The following is a 12,508-nucleotide window of genomic DNA, read 5'->3' on the forward strand; positions in this document are numbered from 1 at the left end:
CTCGCAGACCGTATCAAACCCTGAGCAACAACATGTGTTGGCTAACAATTTGTTTACGTCGCCCGTACCTCGAGCTAATAAATGAGCTCATCCTCTTTTTGTATACCTGGTTGTTAGAAATGAGGGTGAATCGGCTCTGGGTATATGTATATACACCGACATCTTCCGTGTATTTCATGGTTAAACTTGCTTCGTGTTTACCAGAGGTGGAGGGAAGCTCTGCAGATTTCATTGCGTTCGCGTTCCTTTTTCTCCTGCAAATGTAATCCCTTTTCTGCTGCCAAAGTAATTGGAACAATGCCTACTCATATACGAGAAACTCATTTAACCTTCAATCGATTGGAAAGTATGTATATATTAAACTGTTTCACGATTTATAATTTATATTCTTTTTATTATTTTCTTCTCTATGTAAAAGGTTTTTTATTTTTCCTGCCAATCCTCATCGATTACACTCAATATGCCCAACGAATTTATAGATTAGATAAGGGAATATAAACATCATCAAAAGGTATGAGAATCTAGGTGACCATATTGCAGTGGACTGAAGGAGTACCTTGTTATCGATTATCTATATTGTTACAGATTTTCACTTTTACGTGAATTCAATTTAATTTTTACTTTTTTAGTGGAATAATATAACTGAAAAGGAGTGAAAATTTATGGCTCAACGAAAGCTATGTTTATACGTGGATTTGCACGCAGGGACGCTAGAGATCATCGTCGAGAAAAATTAATAGATTGATATTAACAATCGGTTTTTGTTGATATATGTGATGTTCGATTTCACTTAAATTTTCAACTAAAATATGCTTTACCATCGGTAGAAATGTTTTTCCCAGAAATAAGATTTCGTTTTTGTAAAAGATTTGTCAGAATTATATTGAAAATAAGTCAACTTTCGGGTTCACTTCTAATTTGTAATTTTTTAAAGCTGGTCGCTAGCACTTCTGTACTACACGAACAGTAATTAACTGTCTCTATTTTTCTGTCAAGACTCAGTCAGTTTTTATTCATGCCTTTCGCAAAATTAGTATTGGTAATAAAAGTTGAAAAGTGTATTCGAAAAATTGAAATAAGTAAAAATGCATATATGTATATTAGGGTGGCGCAAAAAAACCGACTATTTTTTTTTTTTTTTGTGTCCTGTGTGACAAAATGTTAGTTTTTGATGTTTTAAGAGCCCACTCCAAAGGACATCTCAACAAAAAAAAAATTTTAAGAGATCGCTCCAAATTTTAAAAAATGTCAAAAATCGTCAAAAAATTAAATTAAAGAAATTACATTTTCAGTATTTTGTTTGATTTTTAATTCATGTCGTGGTGTATTGTTATCGATTTTTTCTTACTGAATTAAAGAAAAAAATTTATGAAATTTTAATATGAATATTAAAAGGTCGCTCGAGTAGATCTAAAGAAATGCATCAAAAAATTGAAAAAAATTATGAGCGACCTTTCAAAATTCAAATTTTGAACTGAAACTTTCGGAAATTTTTTTTTTTTGTCTATAAAATTATACCGTAACGAGAAAAAAAAATTAAGAAAAAAAATAATCGATTTTTGACGATTTCTGACGTTTTAAAAAATGTGGAGCGACCTCTTGAAATTTTTTTTTAGAACTGTCCTTTGGAGTGGGCTCTTAAAACATCAAAAACTAACATTTTGTCACACGAGACTCAAATTGATTTCTGATAAAAATCATGCATGCTTACTGATAGAGAGGTAGTTGAAACTTTTTGAGAAAGAAGGAAGAAGCACTTCACCCCAGGACTTCACAGGTCTTCACACTTCTTGTAAACTTTTAATTAACACTTCAGCTTTTCTGTAAATTCGACCTAGTTTGGTATCCTAGATGCTCTTCGCGTCGTTAAACGCAATATGCTCACCTGTTACGAGCACCAAGTTTTCCTAAATCAAAGTGCGAAACTTAATGCTGTTTAGATAAAATAACAGAGTGTGTTTTAGTGCTAAGATTGGCATCTTTGACAGATATATAGCGATGCAAAATTAGTTTGTACATCTTGGTAAGCGAAAGTTGGAAAATTCAATTCGTATGAACCTTCTAACGAAGAAGAAATTTCCATTAACTCTCATAAATTTTCTAATAATCGAATTGAAATCTTACGTATGATACGGAAGTGGATCGTCTTGGAAATCATTTTCAACAACTTTGCAGAATTATACGATCTTGTACAGCGATTATTCAGCCACATAAGTTCCGTAAAAGTCTGTTATACACGCGGAGTGAAATTCTTTCACATATGTTACCAACGTGAATTTCCTCTACATAAAACTGCTTTCTTTTCCATAACCCTGATATAATGTGATATGAATGTTGCATGATCCCACAGCTTGCTTATAACATATTGTAAGATACTTAAACTCTAACAAAATTCCTTAAGTATGGATTTTCAGTAGAATAATCCACATAATCAATTACTGTTACCTCGTATGCTGATACCGTCACTGTGAGACCATTTCAATTAGGACTTCGTTAATCGGGGTGAACAACTTTGGTTTGTTACGTATTACCAATTAACCCTAGTATGCCACTTCCGTTTTATCGGGACATACTTGTCCGGAAATTCAGGTAAAATTTTAGGTTGAGATTAGGGCAAAGGTATACTGACAGATTCTAATCCTAATATTATTGCATCCAATCAATCAATCACGTGAAGCTTACGCTTGCAGACTGGCGACAAACGTCAAATCTTACTTTCCCGTTCCAATACGTTACACGAGTCTTTTCTAAGTAGTTACGGGCAGAGTCTTCTATACAAGTCTCGCAACTTAGGTAGTAGACTGGGTCCTCGAAATTGGTTGAACTTAGGTGAGATACTTGCCACGAGTTGTGCTAGTATCGAGTGAGCAGGCATGCTCTCTTTGTTCCTAGTACCCTCTACCTTTGTCTGTCTCCCTGTCTATATTGCTTGTAATAACTTTCCACCGCACCCACAGCACTCCTCTCGAGGGAATCCAGAACCAAGTTTGAAACAGTTTTGGGAACCTCTCACCACCAAAAACTGAGATACAGAGTCCCGGTGAAACGCCAAAGTCTTGGCGCCGAGAAAAGTTTTGAATGAATGTTTCGCCTAACCGGATGGTTCATTATGTGGTGATTCCTCGAGTGGGTCACGGGTTTTTGGAAAATACTGCAGCTGTGGAAAAATCGTAAACTTTTTTGAAAGAAACGGAAAAGGGTTATGAATGAAAGTGAAAAGTTTGGGGTGAAAAATTGGAACCGAAACTGAAATGTATGAAAAAACTGTGGCCTTTACAATTAGTTGCATGGCTATACGTAGGCTGTACCAAACAGGTAAAAACAAAATTATATTGTTGGACTTGAGGTTGAAAAATCATCAATAAAATCAATTGGCGTTATTCTGTTCGCAACAGATATACTTAATTAGGTATGACTGAAACGACGATAGAAAATGTTAAGCAATTGACTGAACTTTTGTGAGGGAATTTCAAGGGAAGTGACGCGTTTAAGTCATGGGAATTTCATGGGGTTTTGGGTAATTCCCAGGGGTGCTATAACAGCCTCTGAATTACTTGCACACGATGGCGGCGATGGCTTCTTATAAAATGAAGAGCAGTCTATAAGGAAGGGTAAATTACTTCTGTGCTTCAATATTGCGTAAGTTTGGTAAACACTTTTATAACAACGCTGCAGAAATTTTGGACCGACATGTTGCGATGTTATGAACAATTTAAGCGATATTTCAATGCCACTTCGTAGTAGAGTTGTAGAAATATTATCGTATTGTAGATATAATCAGAGATTAGGAAGCGATTCAAAGGCAAGGCTCGAAATCGTACGGGAATAAAAAATTCCTTTACTGATAGTAAATTAAAGCTGTAAGTCATAGGACCAGACCTTTTAGGCCAGTCGATTGTTCTGCTTGTTCAGTTTTTTGATTCTCACAGTAATTCATCGAGAGAACTCGACAAGTTTGAGACGTTATCAAGAATAAAAGAGCATTTGGATTTGAAATTATTGCATTTTGAATTATCTCTTTCGAAAACTGAAGGACGTTTTGACGCGTGTTGCTTGGGACACGAGGCTCTACTGTACTTACATATATTTTTACAAATTTGTTGATTTACCAAAAATACACTCGTTTACGATAAATCAAAATTACAGATTACAGATTACAGATTACTATTACAGTAGACACTTTCATCACTGGAATATGTAACGTGAAACCTGTAATTGCAAGTGAATAAATTACGCAGAGCTTTCATTCCATAGCCGTATTTCCAATTTTAGTAGAAAAGAATTTTACCTTAATTTGGTCGAGCGATATCATTCAACGACACCTTTTTAGACAGCAATAATCGAGAAGACAATTTAATTAATAATGCATATCTACGAGCAGTAATGTGGAATACACATTTCTAGTACTGAAAATCAGTAAGACTACCTATAGTTCCATCCACGATGTTTTGAGTTTTGTCGGGAAATATTTTTTCATTCTGGATTTATTTATAAAACATTTTCGAATATGAAGCCGGATGAATTGAAACAATATACCTGTACAACTCCTGCGATCTATTCTAACCGATTCAAGGCCACTCATTCCATTAATAAAAGAACAATCACCGACGAGTCATCTTTTTCGTTGTTGATTTAGTTTTTGTAAATTATTTTATGTTTGTCGAATTACATCTACTTTTGTTACTATATTCTAATTCAACATGCATCAATTTTTCATGATTGAAATCGAGCTTCGATACTAATTATCACCTAGACACACCTTTTCGCACGACGTGACATCGGTCGAATTAATTAAAGAATTTTTTTCTTTCATCCGAAACATTGGTTTCTTTATCAAACCAACGTTCTTTTTTTTTTATATCTAGTATTATTTTAACAATTTTTATATTCAAAATATGAAGCACATTCGCATAATGTTCGCATGATTGTTTGCGAATGCTCTTGATAACAATGGAGATCAAATACGATATTCAAACGAAACGATATGTCACTTGTGAAGTTGGGTTAAATTATTACCAACGCCAAGAGCAACACTTTCGGTCAGATGACATGTACGAAAATCGGTATCAATCATGAGTTCTATCACTTGTCTTCGCCTTTCAATAGATTTCCTGCTAAATAACTCACGCACATAAGACACCAGCCTAGGCTATCATCGAGTAGGTTTACGTAACAAGTTCTGCTTTATAACTCGAGCCAGAAGGTGGAAGTATAACTTTCGCAAGTGTTTACGTAAATGCTCAATGGTAACGACAGGGTCAACGACATATCCGTAAGGTAAGATTCTCGTTGAAAAGTTTTTGTACACGTAACGTCAAGAACGTATAATACTTTCCACGTGTCCTTAAGTTATGCCGATTCGTCAGGAAATCGAGTATATGCACATACATCTACTATATATTTTTTGCGACGAGTTGCTGAGGGCGATGTCGTACCTATTTATCAAGAGAAAGTTTTCTAACAAAATATTTCTCGACTTTTATACATATTTTATTGAAATTGAAAAATTTTCATCCCATGTGATGGACAAGCAAGAGACTAGATATTGGATTGGTCACCACAATATCCATTAGAATAAGGTCAAACCGTTCAGTATATGAAAAATGAACTGAAGTGATAGTATTAAAAATGTTGAATATTATAAGGTGATTTGTGTGCGCCTAAACTTTTTTTTGCTGTTCAACATTTTGCACACGTATTCCATATATCTCTTGTATGTGCTGGAGGGTGAAATGAATAGAAATCACAACAGTTTAGCGTAATTGTATTTACAGATCTTTGCATTGGAAGGTGTAAGATTTTTGTTTATCTATTAAAATAATACCAAATACGAATTACTTATGTTTCTTGGCTAGCAGTTTGAGCAGAATATCTGTCATCCGAATTAAAATTTGGATTGAACCCCCAATGTCAAATATTGTCTCCATAGTTACATCAGTGTTGTCGAATGAAAAAAATAAAATACTGAAAGGTTTCTACCCAGTCAGCAGTATCTCTTTTGAAAGTGATTCGAGATGAAATTGAAATTTTTCGATAAACATTCAAGTTTTCTCCTTGCATTAAAACCGCAACTGCAGTATCGGGTAGAGCCAATTGTTCTTCTAGGTTATAATATTAATAAAAACTATATTAAATCCTTTCGATTTTTTATAGAGTGTTTATATATTAGTGTTGACTTCTCGAGAAACGTAATTTACATGGGCAGACAGGGAGGGTGTTTAACACCTGTTTTTTTACAAATATTTCAATTCAGACATATTTTACGATACAACTCCTAATTAGATACTATGTAAGCGTAACGGCGAGTCAGTCATTTCCAATCGAAAATACTGGCACCAAACTGATCTCATTTATATTTTTGAGCACACATTCCTCAACGTAGTTCAGATTTCAGAAATACGACCAATGTGTCAAGACCTAGATCCAGCACCTAGCCATATGGTAAATATTTTTGCATTATGTGATGGTAGAATCCGTTGCGAATTGGGCGACGTCATTATGGCCCGGAATTATGTCACGCGTTCAAATACAACACGGTGATGAGAGAGATAGACTTAACTGGAGCGTGATATGCAGAAAATGGGCTGACATTTTTTAAAGACAATTTTTTTACCTACATGAGTAACGTATAGAGGGTAGTCGGTATTTACGGTCCCAGGCGAATTTCAAGGATAGGATTTTAAGATGAAAAGATGACGTTGATACGGATCGACTTTTGGATTACGATATTTTTTTAGATTTTTCAATTACAAGTCTGATTCTGGTTAATGTAAATAATTGAGAGTGAGATCAGAAATAAATTACAAGACGGCAAAATAATTTTTAAAATTCCAATTTTTTTTTTTCTTGTGGATTTCTTTTTTTTATATACCTTAGATTCTGCACGTATCTATTGACATTCGCCCTCGCTGAAAAGTTTTCTTGCGGATAGAAAATTGGCGAATTTGGTGTGGTACTAATATTTCTTACAATTTTGGTTTTGATTATGAACGAATTATGATAACAAGCCTTTTAGTAAGCGCAAGAGCCAACGCTCAAGTGTAAAGAAAGTTTAGATAAAAAAAGAAAATGTTTCAGCATCGTTGAATTTATGATCTCGCTATCAACGACTCATAATCAAAATATGTGGTCCCTGTTAAAAAATTCACATTACTTGCAAAATCTCAAAAATATTTCACTTACAAGTCAACCCATATCAGCATCATCTTTCTCCCTTGAAATCCTTTAAGCTTTATACTTAAACTCTTTATCTGTTTTCATAGCTAAAATATTCACCTGCGGGATTAAAACCAAACACCCTGTATAACAGCTTATTTTGGAAGCATAATGATTAACTCTTTTTCACATCCATTACTGTAATTACCCACGGGGAGTACAGAAAACGTGAATCCACGGTTTTCGTCGTATTTATATGCAGACAGATTGATATAAATGATTCAAGGCTACTCGTCAAGCTAAGTAAATATATTATATTTATCAGTCAAATGTACCTACGTAGTACCAACTGGGAAAAAATTCCGAAATCACACCCTTATGACAATCCTCATACCATCATGTCTTCATGAAATCGGAATAGTGAAACGGATTATCTATTGCAATTTTGAAGGAAGGTCTTATATACTTTTTTACTCTCTCGTTATCACTTTCAATGTGATTCTTATCGCACTGAGAAATTTTTAGCACACACTTTGGAGAAAAACTCCAATGAGTTACCATTCATTAAACACTTGCATTTTACTAACGATGGGAGATGATTATCTTTTGTAAACAAAATAATTTTTATCGACGAATCATGCAAGTGTTTATTACAGGTATTTACACCAACATTTTACGTAGTCTTATTTCACCGTACATTACATGAAAACCTTCATTACTTCACTTTGAGTTATGTGTGCGCCACGAATGGGCATTCATTCAGTCCATGTTTATTTAATGTCATAAATGACAATAACCACTGTGCCTTAGGCTTGTACATCGTGTGAACTTATACGGTTATTCAATAGAAGATACTGCAACGGAAGTAGATGCACTTTCTTCTACTGTATCGAGTTCATTACTACACGTTGGTGTTTTTCTTGGCCGCTCATGCCAAACAATATTTCAGTGCTTAGCCCATCACTTCACTGAGATCCAGTAAGGAACGAGCCGTTGGGCGTCTGCATCTACATGTATACACTGCAATATTATGTTTTCACTTTTGCATCGAGAAAACTTCCATGTATCTCCTTATTTCAGGATATTTATTTTCGTTTGTTCGAAGGATTGATTCCAGGCTGGTCCGCACTCATCATCAGCATGCTCAGAAACTGTATGAAAAGACCGGAATACTTTTCTTATTTCTCTTTCTCATCGCTCATTACGTATTCAATCAGAAATCCAGAGCACGGAACAATAAACCATAGAGAAAATGGCACGTATTATTTTATTTTGTTGTTATAAACAAGAGCAAAGAAGAAGAAGGAGATGAATAATTACTTCCTGCTGATCTCACTACGGATTTGTTTTCTGTCAAACCACAATCATCGCCTGATCCTTCATTCGTGAAGTAGCCTCGATCGTCGTATATGCCCAAGTTGCACTTCACATTCGATCAAATATTAGCACGATGTTGGCTTGTTCTAATGATCAATCTCGTCCATCATCTTGAAGCTCATGAAAGGGTATGTCGAAAATTTGATAAAACAAGCGAAATATTCCGTTTGTCCAGATGGTTGAAGTTCTTGGTACTCTGAAACCTGTTGCTTCTGCTCGACATCGTCTTTAGGCATATGCTAGCGTGACTAGAGCCCGTGTGCGTTTAAACACTTTTTAAATTACATCAGCAATTAGCAATTTAAACCTCAAAGAATTTATCGCGACTCGAGTTTGTGCCTAAAATATCTGATGAAAGTCTACAAGGCAAACACAGATATCTACAAGATTGTTATTTCTAAGACTAGATAGAAGTTGGCGTATATATAGCAAGTCTGATGCGAGTGAATGAGTACTTGGAACATTTTTGCGTATCTTACTCGCAAACGCAAGCGATCAACGTACGTGATTCCTCTTCAGTGATCAAGAAAGTAAGAAATTATTGAGAATCCCGCCTGTGCAGAAAGCCTCACTTAGCTGGCTTTTCTTGCTGCTAATTAAACGTGCACTATTTTGAACTCCAAACAGTTATACAGAAACTCTGAAACTACACGTTTTTGATCAAGTGTCGTGTTCCAACTTTCGTTTTCGGCTTCTTCATGCGATTGCCTACAGTTCATATATTGCAAACTTATGTTTAGTATAAAAGGAACTACACGGGGCCGTTTCAGTGCGTGACAAAAACTACACTCGCAGATCCTCGAAACCGTGTCGCCAAAAGTCTTTTGACGTACACAATTTTCCATCTCGCTGCTAATAGGCAATTCTCACAAAACACCTTGTCAATCACTATACGTATGAAAGGGCGACCTCCAGTGCAATCAAGCCAAACAAAAGATACGAGTAAACGCTGGGTGACATCTTGTCAAAGGCTCTTTTGCTCTCTCTCTCTCGTCTGGGTTTTCGTCACGACTACTTCTCTATTGGCAGCTCGAATAAACTATTTTTTCCAACAGCTACTTGCAAATTTTTTCTATATCTGATCGGTGTGATTAGAGATCGAGTCTTGACTTATGCTGCAAACCTTATACTCATCGGAAATCGCTCATTCTCTGCACTTGAAACAGAATGTACTATTTCGATTCACAGAATTTCAATCCCGGTTTAGTTTGATTATCCGTAGATCCTCGCGCTTTAGCTGTAGTTTAAACTTTACACCCGTTGCAAGTGCTCTAACAAAATCGGGTCTCGTATTTGGACTACTCGGGAAAGTCGACTGATAGTTCGTCGACCTGGGGTCGGCAACATCGGGCCAACCGCGGGGATTTGCTTACCGCAAAAGCAGGCCAGCATCGAGCTAGCTTTGGCGTTTTGCAACCCTTGAAGCAGGCGGGCGAAATCCCAGGGGTGACAACCACGTATGCCTCTTTAGAACACCGGAGAAACTCACGTCGCCATAATACTTCACGGAAAACTCGCGTTGTTTGCCTCATCGTATAGATCACATTAGTTACCACAGTAGGTATACTTTATCGGGAATTATACAAAACTAGTGTTCTCGTAAACCATAGAAAGTGTCGCAGAAAATGGTTTCATGACGAATTTTCAGGGCTCGATGGGTAACACATTATGGTATTAAGAACGTTTTGACATATCATACAAATTTTAAGACATTTTCAGAGTTACCATTCCAAAAACATCAAAGCCGGTTTTTCTGTGGTTTAAAAAGTTGTAACACGCATTATAGTAAGTTTAAACACTCGCATGTTTACTTTTATTTGAATTGCCCCGTCTCCAAACCTCTTATCTAGCTAATTATTCATATCCAAGTATATCCCACGTCTTTCTGCTGTCTCTTCGAAAGACATTTTCATACAAAAAAAAAAAGTAATTTGTTGGACCCGCAAATTTTGGTAATAATACAAAGACAGCTAGACTTTTTGTTACAATACAGCAAACCCGTTGGTTAAACTGTCAAAAATTTTCTTGCCTCCTCTATGTAACCAGTAATTTTGCAGGCAAAGTGAATTATTTTTTTCCGTTGACAAATATCTAGCTATAATAGCTTCGAAATACATCATCAATATGCAGGTAACACTTTCATTGATTTATCTAACAATAAGATACGTTTATTCATTATTTCGCATATGGAAATAGCAGTTCAATTGCAGATCTCCGGTAATTCTGACAGCGCCATGGCAGATTATCCATTCAACGAACAAACCACAAGCCGTCACATGCAACTTGTCAACTATCATATCTCTAAAATGCTTTTTGCAACAGAGAATTTTGTCATGTGAAAGTTCTAGCAAGCGTGAAAATCAAAATAATATCGTGTTCCGTCAGTTTCGCCAAACGATAGGTTCGAAGCAATGTTTTTTTTTACCGTTTCCTTTCAAACAACGCGCTCCAAGTAACGTCTCTCAAGCAACAGACCCCAAAGAACATGCCCTAAGCTACAGACCCCAAGCAACGGGAATCGAAATGATATCTCACTCGATTAGATTGAACCTAATGAAATAAGAATTGAATATTCCCAGAACATTGCGAAACTATTTACCTTTGTCATTTCATAGACTATCTTAATATATTCTCGTCACTCCATGCGACAGCTTGATCGATAAGAACAGTGTTAGCGGTAACCTTTACTAGAGCAGAAGTAAACTCGAGAGATGGTTCAAGTTATGAAATGGATGCTTTGAGCGGAAGTAGCAGCACGTAAACGAAAGACTGATTGATCTCAAGGGGCTGAATATAAGATTTATTTTCTACGGAGTCTCGTGTTCGAGTTGAACAAACAGCTTCATGGCAGGTGGACGGCACTCGGTAAATGATATATTACTATTTCAGAAACCGGATACAGAATCCTCTGACGCAATTTACAATACATGCTGCGTGAATGAAAATTCTTGGTTCTCCGTTGTTGTTACAACAAGATAAACTGACATATGCGCCTTAAAAATAGAAATATATCTTCCGCTGAGTGAAGCGATGTCAGGAAATCCACTGTTTAAATGTACAGTGAGAGAAGTATCTATCGTAAAAATAACTCTATTCTAACTATAATAGAAAGTTCACTGAGATTTTGTGACAATTGTCTAATGTAGTTGAACCAACTACATCCATAATCACTACCCCTGTAAGCATGAAAGATTTATAAAATCTACTGTAAAAAAATATTAGACTCAATTGTGTGCAACGCTCAAATCAACGAGACAAATGTTTCTAAGGATTTATTCCTCCTTGTGAAGAAGTAAAACTAGGTTCCACTATTGATTTAGCAAAAGGAAATACAGCTGTGTAACAAAGTTTTACCAAAATTACTCAATTGTGGATAGAAAGCAGTTCATTCATACCAAACTCATATTCTCAAAAGGTCTTGACGACCAGAGTTCTAACTCACAGCCAAGACTATGGAATTGGTTTTCTAACAGTGGTCACCATCGCAACAGCATACTTTCCTGAACGTGGACATTCATGGATCACATAGAGGCTTCTTGGCTCCACGTGGCGGATTTCATGACCAAATATCTAGATATTAGACATTTAGAATATGGATACCCTTAGGCTCGGATGATAATTATGGCTTTTATCGTGAGTTGTCATGTATCAATAATTATTTTCTTTGTACGATATTGGAATGTATCGTAGCAGATGTTCAGAACAGAACTATCAGACAATAAAATAGTCTGTTAGTCTCATAGACATTGTTAGTATCTCAGTATTCTCTTGAAAAACAAATATCGGATGGTTACTTCCAACATTTTTTTGGCTAGCTAAAAAACAAACAACGTCACAGAACCATGCATTTGCCGTTGCTTTCGGTTCATACGAAACGAAGAAGGGTAGTTATCGCCTAATCACGACACTGTAGGTACCGAACTATATCGAAACTTCGAAAGAGATTGGATCCACATCCAAATTTTTGGATTGATGA

At 35.9% G+C, this 12,508-nt stretch overlaps 1 protein-coding gene across 11 annotated transcripts in view; it reads left to right on the plus strand.

The window, feature by feature from the left end:
- The window catches only part of LOC124408609 (transient receptor potential-gamma protein), a 113,803-nt gene that overhangs the window by 54,956 nt on the left and 46,339 nt on the right, over window positions 1-12,508 (plus strand). The window lies entirely within an intron of this gene.

Source organism: Diprion similis, chromosome 8 (assembly GCF_021155765.1).
Source record: "Diprion similis isolate iyDipSimi1 chromosome 8, iyDipSimi1.1, whole genome shotgun sequence".
NCBI lineage: Eukaryota > Metazoa > Arthropoda > Insecta > Hymenoptera > Diprionidae > Diprion > Diprion similis.